Source organism: Photinus pyralis, unplaced genomic scaffold, assembly GCF_008802855.1.
Source record: "Photinus pyralis isolate 1611_PpyrPB1 unplaced genomic scaffold, Ppyr1.3 Ppyr1.4_LG9, whole genome shotgun sequence".
Taxonomy (NCBI): Eukaryota; Metazoa; Arthropoda; class Insecta; order Coleoptera; family Lampyridae; genus Photinus; species Photinus pyralis.
Window position 1 is genome coordinate 3,988,743 of NW_022170878.1, and position 12,703 is coordinate 4,001,445.

Sequence of the window (12,703 nt, forward strand, 5' to 3'; positions counted from 1 at the left end):
GTGGTTGCGAATACAAACAAAGCCGTGAGATTAGAGCTACAAAATTCTGTAATATTCATGTTGTAATTATTAGCATGTTTATATATAATACAAATAATTACAGGACAGGCTGAATTAATTAAGTAAATCTATTTACGCAATAAGCAGAGAGTTGGTTCGCTTCATTTGAATTTGTATCTCAGTGTTTTGCTTTTTTCTTCTTAAATGCGTAGTTCCTGCTTACATTTGATCCCCATTGTAATTTATTCAATTTAGATAAGGTGTTAGAAGTAAGGCACATCTGGTCGTTTTCGATAAGGAGTTTTATCTGGCGAAAATTAATTAACGCGTGTACTTTATTGCTGTTTCCGTAAATAAAGTACCATAGTTCTTCTTGCTTGTGCTATTGGGGACTGTATGTAGCTTCGGGACTCGCCTTGGATGGTCGGTCTTGCGTCAGTAAGTCGAACGTAAATTTTTTGTGAAAGTAAAATGAGAATCAATCAGGAAGCACCGGGAAAGATAATTATCAAAACGGTCGAATGATAATTATCGTAAGTTTAAAATGTTTCCATAAACGTAATTATAAGATGGTAAATGATGAATGATTGGATTCGTAAGTGGGTGTATATGGGCAAAGTGCGCGTGTTGGATCTCCCCGGGCACTAATGAGTTTCTATTATAAATCACATCGTAACCCGGGGCTTCTATTAATTGTTGCTGTCACTGCTAAAACAAGCCACGTCGATATTAGAGTTTGAGATATACCGCGCGCTAAATCTTTCCAAATGAGTTATCCGGGGGGTATTTTATTTCAATTTATTAAACCAACGAAATGAAAAATAAGCTAAATGAAAAGATTCACCACCACCACCCTCCTCCCCCCTTCGATTGTACGATCGCGAACTTTCCCATGAAATCGCGCATGCAATTAATTAGAAGCGTTGCGAATATCCATAAATCTGAAAAATCGATTCCGCCCACGTCTCATGCGCCGAAGTGGGCTGTTGTCGGTAGAACTTATAGTTTCATAATTTCATAATTCTTGCATTGTTACAAAGGAGTCGCGCTTTCTTCCTGTATACTCCTAACACCCACCGCGAGCGCCTTTTTCCCGCTCTAAACACATTCAATTTCACACCTTTGCTACGTGGGCCCGTTTTCTTATATCAATTACAAGTACTTTATCCAATTACAAAGCTGTTATTATACACCTACCTCCACCATTTCATTGTAACCTTGAATTTTGGCCATCTTTTGACAATTTCTCTCACCGGTAGGTGTTACGAAACGCTATTGCCTAATAACAACATCAAGAGCAATAGTAGTTATTCCAAAACGGAGCCCTGAGGCACCCCGTTTTCGGTTGCGGCGTTTCATCTCAAACGTGGTTATGTAAACACTTCATTCTGGAAAGCTACAATCTAATTACGGAATAATGTTTTAATTAATTTGTCCTCGGCTTGGACAATAATTAGCGGAATAGAGGTGACAATTGCATCACTCCGAAAGAAAGAAATTCGAATTCCGAAGATTACATTGTATGCATATTACCAATTAGGCGTAATAAAATGATTTAATCCGCCATCAAAAGGTCGTTAAAATTTAGAATCTGCAATTATCGGGCTATGTGTGTTTATAGTGGCATAAACCACATTTTGTATGCAACTTTTTTTTTGTGCGATCGTCTCGTCGAACTTTTTCCAGCGTCATCGGTCATTTAATTGCTATTTTTAGTTGGGGATAGGGAAAAAAAGCGTCAGTTTTTGCGGTACGAGTTGAATAACATTTCTATTTGCGTCGGATAAGCGGTAACCAATGATGCGTTGTTAATTGCAGTTTATTTTCAATATTTAATTTCATATTGATTTCACTTTTCTTCTCTTTGTTAAACTGGATAGTCTTCATGATTCTTCGAATTCTTTCCATTTTTTTTTAAATTTTCAGTATCACAAAATTCTTCGGATCTTCAAAATATTTCAATATTTCAGATCCTCCAAATGCTTAGTATTATTTCTTTAGAGTTTCTTCAAATTCTTCCGATATTTCAAATTCTTCTAAACTTTAATTATTTTTCAGTTCCAAAAATTTCTTCAGATATCAGTTTCAATTAAAAAATGTTCCTCATTCTTTAGATCCTTAAAGTGTTTCATATTCACTATTCTTCAAATTCTTTGAATTTTTCAATTTCTGCGAATTCGTCGGATATTTCAGATTTGAGATCTTTGAGACCCATTTTGTTTCTCAGCTTATTCAAATTCGTTCGATCTTCAAACTTTTTCCGATTCTTCAGAGCATTAAAATTTCTCTGATCAATAAAATTCTTCAAATTCTTTGAATGTTTCAGTTTCTGGGAACTCCTCTGATATTTCAGATTCTTTAGATCTTGAACATCTCTGAGGTCCAAAAGTTTTTTAGATTCTTAAAATTCTGCCGATCTTCAAACTTATTCAAATTCTTCAGATCCTTAATATCTCTCAAACCCATAAGCTTCTTCGATTTTTTGGATTCTGCTAATTCTTCTGATACTTCTAATCTCAAATTCGTTTCAACTTTCGGCATTCAAACACTTGGACTCCAAGATTTGTAAAGGATTTATGAGGATTCTTCGCTAATTATCTTTACCTGATATTCTCCTAATAAACAAAAAAGGATTGATTAATCTTTGTCTTGCCGGTAGCGACAAAAAGACTCTGGTGGTCAAATTCATAAACTAAACCAGCGAAGGTAGCACCAAAAAAGCTCTAGTGGTAAACTTAATGAAATAAAAACCAAGTGGGTCGCTAAAAAAGGCGTTGATGGCTATTTCGACTAAGTAAACGCCGGTGGTGGCGACTAAAAGCACTCTAGTGGTCAAATTCATAAATTAAATAGGCGACGGCAGCGACAAAAAAGCTCTAGTGACAGACTTGATGAAGTAAAAACTCTATGGATATTCACAAAGGGCTCTAGCGGCAATTCTGACCAAGTAAAACCGATTGTGGCGACAAAAAGACTCAGGTGGCCAAATTCATAAACTAAACGATCAAAAGTATTGACAAAAAATCTATAACGGTAAAATTAATGAAGGAAAAACCGACTGGGCCGCTAGAAAAGGTGTTTACGGGCATTTCGACCAAGTAATCGCCGACGGTGGCGACAAAACGGACTCTGGTGGTCAAATTCACCAACTACACGAGCGACGGTAGCGTCAAAAAACGTCTAGTGGCAAAATTGCTGTGGAAAAATTTAACTGGATCGCATTTGTGGCTATTTCCATTAACTAAAAACCGATGGTGGCGACAAAAAAGACTCTGGTGGAAAAATTCATAAACTAAACGGGCGAAGGTAGCGACAAAAAAATCTCTAGTGGCAACATTGATGAAGGAAAACTGACTGGGTCGCAATAAAATACTCTGGTGGCAATTCCGACCTAGTAAAAACCGATGGTGGCGACAAAAAAGAGTCTGGTGGACAAATTTATAAACTAAACGAGCGAAGGTAGCGCAAACAAAGCTCTAGTGGTAAAATTGATGAAGGGAAAACTGACTGGGTCGCCAGAAAATGTGTTGATGGCTATTTCGACCAAGTAAACGCTGGTGGTGGCGACAAAAAGCACTCTAGTGGTCAAATTCCAAACTAAATGGGCGACGGTAGCGACAAAAAACCTCTAGTGGAAAAACTGATGAGGAAAAAACTGACTGGGTCGCATTTGTGGATATTTTCACCAACTATAAACACCGACAGTGACGACAAAACGGACTCTCGTGGTCAAATTCATTCACTAAACGGTCGAAGATAGCGACAAAAAAGCTCTAGTGGCAGACTTGATGAAATAAACACTGCCTGGCTATTCATAAAGGGCTCTAGCGGCAATTCTGACCAAGTAAAACCGATTGTGGCGACAAAAAGCCTCAGGTTATAAACTAAACGAGCGAAGGTATTAACAAAAAATCTATAGTGGCAAAATTAATGAAGGAAAAACTGATTGGGCCGCCAGAAAAGGCGTTTATGGCTATTTCGACCAAGTAATCGCGGACGGTGGCGCCAAAACGGACTCTGGTGATCCAATTCACAAACTACACTGGCAAAGGTAGCGACAAAAAACGTCTAGTGGCAAAATTGATGTGGCAAAATTTAACTGGATCGCATTTGTGGCTATTTCCATCAACTAAAAACCGATGGTGGCGACAAAAAAGACTCTGGTGGACAAATTCGTAAACTAAACGAGCGAAGGTAGCGCAAACAAAGCTCTAGTGGTAAAATTGATGAAGGAAAAATTGACTGTTCTCGATATTGATTTAACTCGCGATCCGTACTGATGATTTGAGCGAATTTGGTTATTTACAGCCCTTAGATTTTGTATTTGCGACTTTCGCGTTAATGTATAGCCAGGGTATCTCAAGAAAGAAACATAGAATCAAGTAACCCTGCAAACAACAATTTGCTACACCTCTCGTAAGACCTTCGTATGCTGGAGGGTTTTTTTGAGTTGAGTTCCACTAAGACTCAAAACGCGAATTGAATGAGCGTTGTTTTCCCACTGACGGCTGACTGCTCGAAAAACAGACTTTATCTTTTCCATCTCCACTTTTTAAATTTTACAAGAACCGCCTACAAAATGGGGCTAGTAGGTAGAATAGCCACATATAATCTGTAACCAATAGACTGCGCCTATTTAACCCAATCACGCGCATATAAAAAACCATCAAGCAAAACCTGCCAGATATCAAAATCGAGTTAGCACTTCTCACGATCCATATCACTATGAGGATTTCTGATTGAGCAATTTTATGCACGTAAAAGACTTTAAGATTGTGTTATCGCCCGACAGACTGATGCAGATAAATTTTCACAGGCAATTAACCGATTACGACTCATCCCGTAGTCACTAACAAAGTATAGATCGCCAAATTCATTGAATTTTCGAATAAACGGCCCTCTAATGGAAACACCCTGTACACTTCTCAATACTTAAAGCTGAGCTACACTAACGAAATTAAATTCTAAACGTCCGGAGTCCCTTCTTTATTTCTTGGTTGCGAAGTTCGACGGCTCTGTTGGCGGTGGCTCTCAAATTCGAAAAAGAAATGTCTTTCCTGGATCTTCAATCGTTGGCCAGAAGCGGCCAGGTGTAGATTCCCTGTCTCTGATAGATTTCGGTGACCGGAGCGTTCCTAGTCCGGCCGCTTGTTTGAAATTTGAGGCTTGATGTGTGAGAGGTTTAAAGTTTAGAGGTTACAAGTCTAAAGTCTACACAATTTGAAGTCTGAAGTTTAAAGTCTGAAGTCTGAAGTTTGAAGTCTGAAGTTTGAAGCCTGAAGTTTGAAGTCTGAAGTTTGAAGTCTGAAGTCTGAAGTTTGAAGTCTGAAGTTTGAAGTCTGAAGTTTGAAGTCTGAAGTTTGAAGTTTGAAGTCTGAAGTTTGTAGTCTGAAGTTTGAAGTCTGAAGTCTAAAGTTTGTAGTCTGAAGTTTGAAGTCTTAAGTTTGAAATATTAAGTGTGAAGTCTGAAGTTCATAGTGCGAAGACTGGCTTCTGAAGATGCAAGTTTAAAGTTGAAAGTCTGAGGTTGATGTTTGAAGTCCGAAGATACAAGTAAAAATAAAGTATAAAATGTTAGGATTAAGATCCAAATTTTGGAACCTGCAGTTATAAGACTGAAGTTTTGAAGTCTGAAGTTTGAAATCTGAAGTCTGAAGTTTGAAGTCTGAAGTTTGAAGTCTGAAGTATGAAATCTGAAATTTGAAGTCTGAAGTTTGATCCGAGTCAGCGGCCTCACTCGGGGTTGGAGGAGGTCGACGACGGGCGGTGCTAGTTGAGCTTTCCTCTGCAGGAAGACAACGACGATTCTGATTTTCGATCCCTGTGTGAGCCGTCTGGGGGTGGTCGTATTGATCCATGAGTTTCTTCATTTCCTCGTAGTTAAGTTGGAAATGGGAATATGATTTACACCACGGTCCTGCTGCTGATTTCTGCAGCTGTTTCTGGGCCGTCTCCTTCCATGGCTGGGTCTCTAGATGGTCGCCGGGGAAAGTCGCTGTCAAGGTGTTAGTAGTTTTTAGGGTCTGCGGGACCTCTACCAGATGGTCGATGATCTTCTGCTGCGTATCCGGCGGCGGTTCCATTTTGGTGATACCTGTCGGTGTGGGCGTCTCTTGGGAATTCAGTGGCGTGCTCGTTGCGCTTTTGCCGTTGGCTTTTTAAAATGAAAAAGGACCATGTGATGGTTTTGTCCGCCGTTCGTTTGTCCGTCTGTTTTTCGTCTAACTCGAGAACGAAAAGTGACAGCGATGTCAAACCTTCGCCAATCCACGAGGATCCGTGGCATTGAATATGAGCCGGATCAAAAGTATGGTTTCCGGATGCGAGCCGAGGGGCAAAAAATTCAGCTACTGAAAATCATTCGTAACATGACGTTCCCTTTAGAGTAAAATCTAAGTTTTTTTTCGTGCAGGTTACACAAAAATGCAAAATTGGACGTTTGTGTGTTTCTTGTTTTCACAAATGTTTGACAGTTTATTACGACGATCTAAGCGAGAAAATGGCGCAATAAAAGCCCGTTTTACTGCCGGCGAATGGATTGCGTAACGCGAGTTGGTCATTAATACGTGCCAATTTCGCGTTGACCTATAGCGAAGCCAAAATATAAATCAATGAGAATTTTGGCGAGACTAAACAAAGCGGTTCACAAACCGCAGATGAAGAGGAGAAAAGTCGGTGCCTGTCCGAAGTACGTAAATCACTCAGCTTGCTTCGCGTAATAAATGAACCTTCAACTTCTTCAGTGGAATGAAACGACTAATGAATGGCAACCTGTCTTCGTCTACCTTGGAAAAATGCGCCGAAGATATGGGGTGCAGAAATCTTTGTCCCTTTCCCTCGAGTTGCATAACGCCGCATTACCTGGAGGCAACGAGGTAAAACGCGCAAATTGAACTTTTTAAATGTTCCAGTGAACTTTAAAGAAAATTCATTGCATTACAATGGAGATATATAGAAAACAATGCTACCAAATCACGATTCTAATAACTTTCGATCGTGATGAAATCGATCAGTGCAAGTCCGTAGCTCACCATACCTAATCTAAAGGCTATTCTGACCTACATCGCCAATAAATTTTCTTGGCGTTTATTAAATTACGTCAGCCATTTCTCTTTTTTTCTACTTCGATAAATTACAAGAAGTTTTCTACACCTACATTTTGTTTATTCGAAGACAATGGAACACGATTTTAGTACAAGTTTATTGACTAACTAACAGCAAAGTTACAAGACGAGTGTTGTACGTAATTAGCATACAAAGTTTCTACATGCATTAATGTTTCTATATCTGGAACGAGTGTCTTTGTGTCCATTCATGGATTAGCGCGATTTAATTTACTCGTTTTACGTAATCGGATTTGCTGGATCGGAAAAATCCCGTCCTACGTTCGGCTTAGCGTCTTTTAAGGTGACGGACTTTCAAATTGTAAAAGTGGCCGTATCGCCCGAGGCGATGCCATCTGGGTCTTCCAAAAAAAATTGATCCGTTTCCTCATTTCACAAACCATCGCGGCGTTATTTGGCAATTAGTTCTTAGATTCTTCATACGGCGGTCCCAAACAGTTAAGGGGGATTAAATTGTGGTTAGTTTGTACTGTGCTTTTTTTCTTTTATGCACTTTACTCGGAGATGGATACAATCAATGCAGAGAGAAGGATTTGAAGAAATGAAACGTTTGAGGAATTTAAAGAATATGAAGAAACTGAAGAATCGGACATGAAATATTAAAAGGATTCGAAAATATTTCAATATTCGAAAGATTTGAATTCGAAAGACTCAGAGGATTTGAAACATTCAATAGATCCGAATGATTTGAAAGAGTGATGAGATTACGAAGATCTGAAACTCTAAAACTTCAAAAGATTTAAAAGGTCCAAACGATTGGCAATAGTCTATAAACTGACAATTCTGAAGGTTCTAAACAGTTTGAATATTTTGAAGATTCTAAAGATTTTTAAGATTCAAAAATTCTAAAAATTGTAAAGGTTTGAAAAATTCAAAAGATACTGTATAAACGCTCCTCCTCCTCTTAAAGGCTCCCAAAGCGCTCTAAAAGATCCACTTTTAATGACTCTAAAAGCTGTAAAGGTTTTAAAGTTATAAAGGCTTTGAAAATTATTATAAATTATTATAAGATTCGGATAATCCAAAATATTCAAACGACTGAATGGATACGAAAAATATATGGACATTTCAAAGATTCAAGAGATTATGAAGATTCGAAAGATTCAAAAATTCTAAAACTCCGAAAGATTCAAAGCATTTCAAAGGCGCAAAGGATTCGAAATATTCTATAAACGTAGCAGGTTCTAGCTGCGCGCTAAAGGCTCTGAAGGATCTCTAATTGTTCCATAGGTTTGATAGACCAAGGATATACTTAAAGAATTTTAAAGGATCTACAGGTTCCAAAAACTGTAATGGCTATAAAATCCCCTGAAGATTTTTAAGATTCTGAAGATTCGGAGGATGCTGAAGAATTCTGAAGATTCTGAAGATTCTGAAGAGATTGCTGGAGATTGCGAAAATCCTGAAGGTTTTGAAGATTCTGAAGATTCTGTAGATTCTGAAGGTTCTGAAGATTATGAAGATTCTGAAGAGTTTAAAGAGTCTGAAGATTTTGAAGACTGAAAATCTTGAAGATTTTGAAGACTAAAGATTGTGAAGATTATAAAGATTCGAACTCGGATTCGAAGGTTCTGAATATTCTGGCGATTATGTAGATTTTTGGGTTTCTGACAATGCTGAAGATTCTGAAAATCTTGAAGGTTTTGAGGATTCTGAAAATTCTGGTTTTGAATATTCTAAAGATTGTGAAAATTCTGAAGATTTTGGAGATTGTGAAAATCCTGAAGGTTTTGAAGATTCTGAATGTTCTGAAGATTCTAAAAATTTTGAAGATTAAGAAGATTCTGAAAATCTTGAAGGTTTTTAGGATTCGAAAAATTGTGAAAATTTTGAAGATTGTGAAAATCCTGAAGGTTTTGAAGATTCTGAAGATTCTAAAGATTTTGAAGATTATGAAGATTCTGCAATTCTTGAAGATTTTGGGGATTCTAAAGATTGTGAAAATTCTGAAGATTTTGGAGATTGCGAATATCCTGAAGGTTTTGAAGATTCTGAAGATTATGGAGATTCTGAAGAGTTTAAAGAGTCTGAAGAGTTTGAAGACTGAAAATCTTGAAGATTTTGTAGACTAAAGATTGTGAAGATTATAAAGATTCGAAGGTTTTGAATATTCTGGCGATTATGTAGATTTTGGGGATTCTGACAATGCTGAAGATTCTGAAAATCTTAAAGGTTTTGAGGATTCTAAAGATTATAATCAATTTGAAGGTTCTGAATATTCTGACGATTATGTAGATTTTAGAGATTCTGACGATTCTGAAGATTTTGAAGATTCCGACAATCCTCAGTATTTCGAAAATTCTAAAGATTGTTTGTAAAATGTATAAATGTATAGACTCGAACGATTTGCAAGATTCAAAAGCTTATGACGATTCTAAAGATTCGAAAATTCTAAAAAATTGAAATATTTGAAAGGTACAAAACATTTGAAAGGCCCAAAAGATTCGTAATACCTTATAAACGCCAAAGATTCTAAATGCGCACTGAAGGGTCTGAGGGAACTCGTACACTCTGAAGGTTTTAATGACTTTAAAAGTTGTAAAGCTGTGTACCTGAACATTTTAAAAGGCTCAAAAATATCTAATTTATAAAGAATTTTAAGGGCTCTAAAGGCTCCAACATTGTAACGGTTATAAAAGCCCCCTGAAGATTTTGAAAATTCTGAAAGTTCTCAACGTTCCGAAAATCCTGAAGATACTAAACATGTTGAATATTGTAAAGGTATTAAAGATTCTGAAGATTATTAAGAGTCTGAGGATTCTGAGCATTCTGCAGATTTTGAAGATTCTGAAGATTTTGAAAATTCCGAAGATTCCGAAGATCCTGAAGACTGAAGATTCTGAAGATTATGAAGATTCTCAAGATTGTGAAAATTTTGAAAATGTTGAAGATTCTGAAGGTTATAAAGATGAATGTAGGTTACTATTAAATTCTCTTAAATTCTCTTAAGGATTCAAAGGATACAAAAATACGAATAATATTTGAAGCTTCGAATGAGTCGTAGATTCAATAGATCCGTGGAAGGATTATGAAGATTCGAAATTTTAAAAATTCGAAAGATTTGATTTGATTTGATTTCAAAATATTTGAAAGGCTTAAATTCTAAATACGCCATAAACGCAATAGATTCTAGATGCACGCTAAAGGCTCTGAAAACTCATTAAAAGTTCCAAAGGCTTGATCGATTTTAAAGGTTTTCAAGACCTTTAATAACTGTAAAAGTTCTAAAAGACCTTAAGGGTTTACAAGGCTGAAAAATATTTAAAATCGATAAAGAAGTTTAAGGATTTTGAAGGCTTCAAAGCTATACAAGCCGGCTAATGGTTTTGAATATTCTGAAGATTCTAAATGTTGAGGAGAATCTGAATTAAAAAATCTTATGGTCTTAGAAATTGTAAAGATTCTGAAGATTGGTTTTAAAGATTCTAATGATTCTGATTCTGACAATTCAAAGATTCTGAATATTCCGAAGGCTCTGACGATTCTGAACATTCTGAAGATTCTGAAGATTCTGAAGAGTTTAAGGAATCTCAAGATTTTAAATATTCTGAAAATCTTGAAAGTTTTGAGGATTCTGACAATCCTGAAGATTTCTAATATTCTAAAAAATCGAAATATTTGAAAGGTACCTACAAAAGTTTCGTAATACCCTATAAACGCCAAAGATCCTAAATGCGCACTAAAGGCTCTGAAGGCACTCTAAAGGTTTTAATGACTTTAAAAGCTGTAAAGGCTGTATCTGTGTACCCGAAAATTTTAAAAGGCTCAAAAATATTTAATATATAAAGAATTTTAAGGACTCTAAAGGCTCCAAAATGGTAACGGTTATAAAAGCCTCCTGAAGATTTTGAAAATTCTGAAAGTTCTCAACACTGAAATTCCTGAAGATGCTAAACATGTTGAATATTGTAAAGATATTAAAGATTCTGAAGATTATTAAGAGTCTGAGGATTCTGAACATTTTGAAGATTCTGAAGATTTTGAAGATTCTGAAGATTCTGAAGATTCTGAAGATTCCGAAGATACCGAAGATGCCGAAGATTCCGAAGATTCCGAAGATTCCGAAGACTCCAAAGATTCTGAAGATTCTGAAGATTCTGAAGATTCTGAAGATTCTGAAGATTCTGAAGATTCTGATGATTCTGAAGATTGTGAAGATTGTGAAGATTCTGAAGATTCTGAAGATTCTGAAGATTCTGAAGATTCTGAAGATTCTAAAGATTCTGAAGATTCTGAAAATTCTGAAGATTCGGTAGGTTCTGAAGATTCTGAAGATATTAATGATTCTTAAAATTCTGATGATTTTGAATATTAAGTTTGAAGATTCTATAGTTTTGAAGATTATGAAGATTCTGACAAACCTGAAGATTTCAAAGATTGTGAAAATCTTGAAAATGTTGAAGATTCTGGAGTTTATAAAGATGAAAAGTAGGTTACTATTAAACTCTCTTAAATTTTCTTAAGGATTCAAAGGATAGGTACAAAAATACGAATAATATTTGAAGCTTCGAATGAGTCGTAGGATCTGAGACGTTCGAGGATTCGAAGGATTCAAAAGACTCAAAACATTTGAATGATTCAATAGATCCGTGGAAAGATTATGAAGATTCGAAAACGCTAAAGGTTCTGAAAACTCACCTAAGAGTACCAAAGGCTTGATCGATTTTAAAGGTTTTAAAAACCTTTAATAGCTGTAAAAGTTCTAAAAGACCTTAAGGGTTTACAAGGCTGAAAAACATTTAAAACCTGTAAAAAAGGATTTTGAAGGCTCCAAAGCTATACAGGCCGGCTAAGATCTTGACTATTCTGAAGATTCTAAATGTTGAGGAGATTCTGAATTAAAAAATCTTAAGGTCGTAGAAATTGTAAAGATTTTGAAGATTGGTTTTAAAGATTCTGAAGGTTATGAAAATTCTGATGATTCTGAAGACTCTGATGATTCTGAACATTCTGAAGGCTTTAAATGTCAATAATCTTAAAGATTTCGAAAATTCTGAAAATCGTGAAAATTTCGGAAATTCTAACGAACGTGAAAATTGTTAAGATTCTGAGAATTGATTCTAAAAATTCTGAAGATTTTGAATCTGAAGGTGTTTAGAATGTGAAGACTGTGGAGATGCGAGGATTCCGAAAATCGCGAAAATTTTGAAAATGCTGAAGATGCTGAATATTCGGAAATTTCGAAGATTAATTCTAAAGATTTTGAAGTTTCTGTAGATTCTAAAAATTCTCACGATTCTGAAGATTTTGGAGATTTTAATGATCATGAAAATCCTGAAAATTCTGAAGGTTTTGAAACTTTTGAAAGTTCTGAACCTCTTTAGGTTGTAAAGGTTCTGAACATTTAAAAAAAATTCTGAAAATTCTGAAATCTATGAAGATTCTGAGATGTCAGAAGATTCCAAAGACGCTGAAGATTGAAACGATTGTGAAGATTCTGGAAATTGTGAAGATTCTAAAAATTTTGAAAATTGTGAAGAATGAATCTGCAATTCTGAAGATTCTGTGGGTTTTGATAATTTTGAAAGCCCTGAAGGTCTTAAGTTTCTAAAGATTCTGAGGATTCAGAATATTTAGAA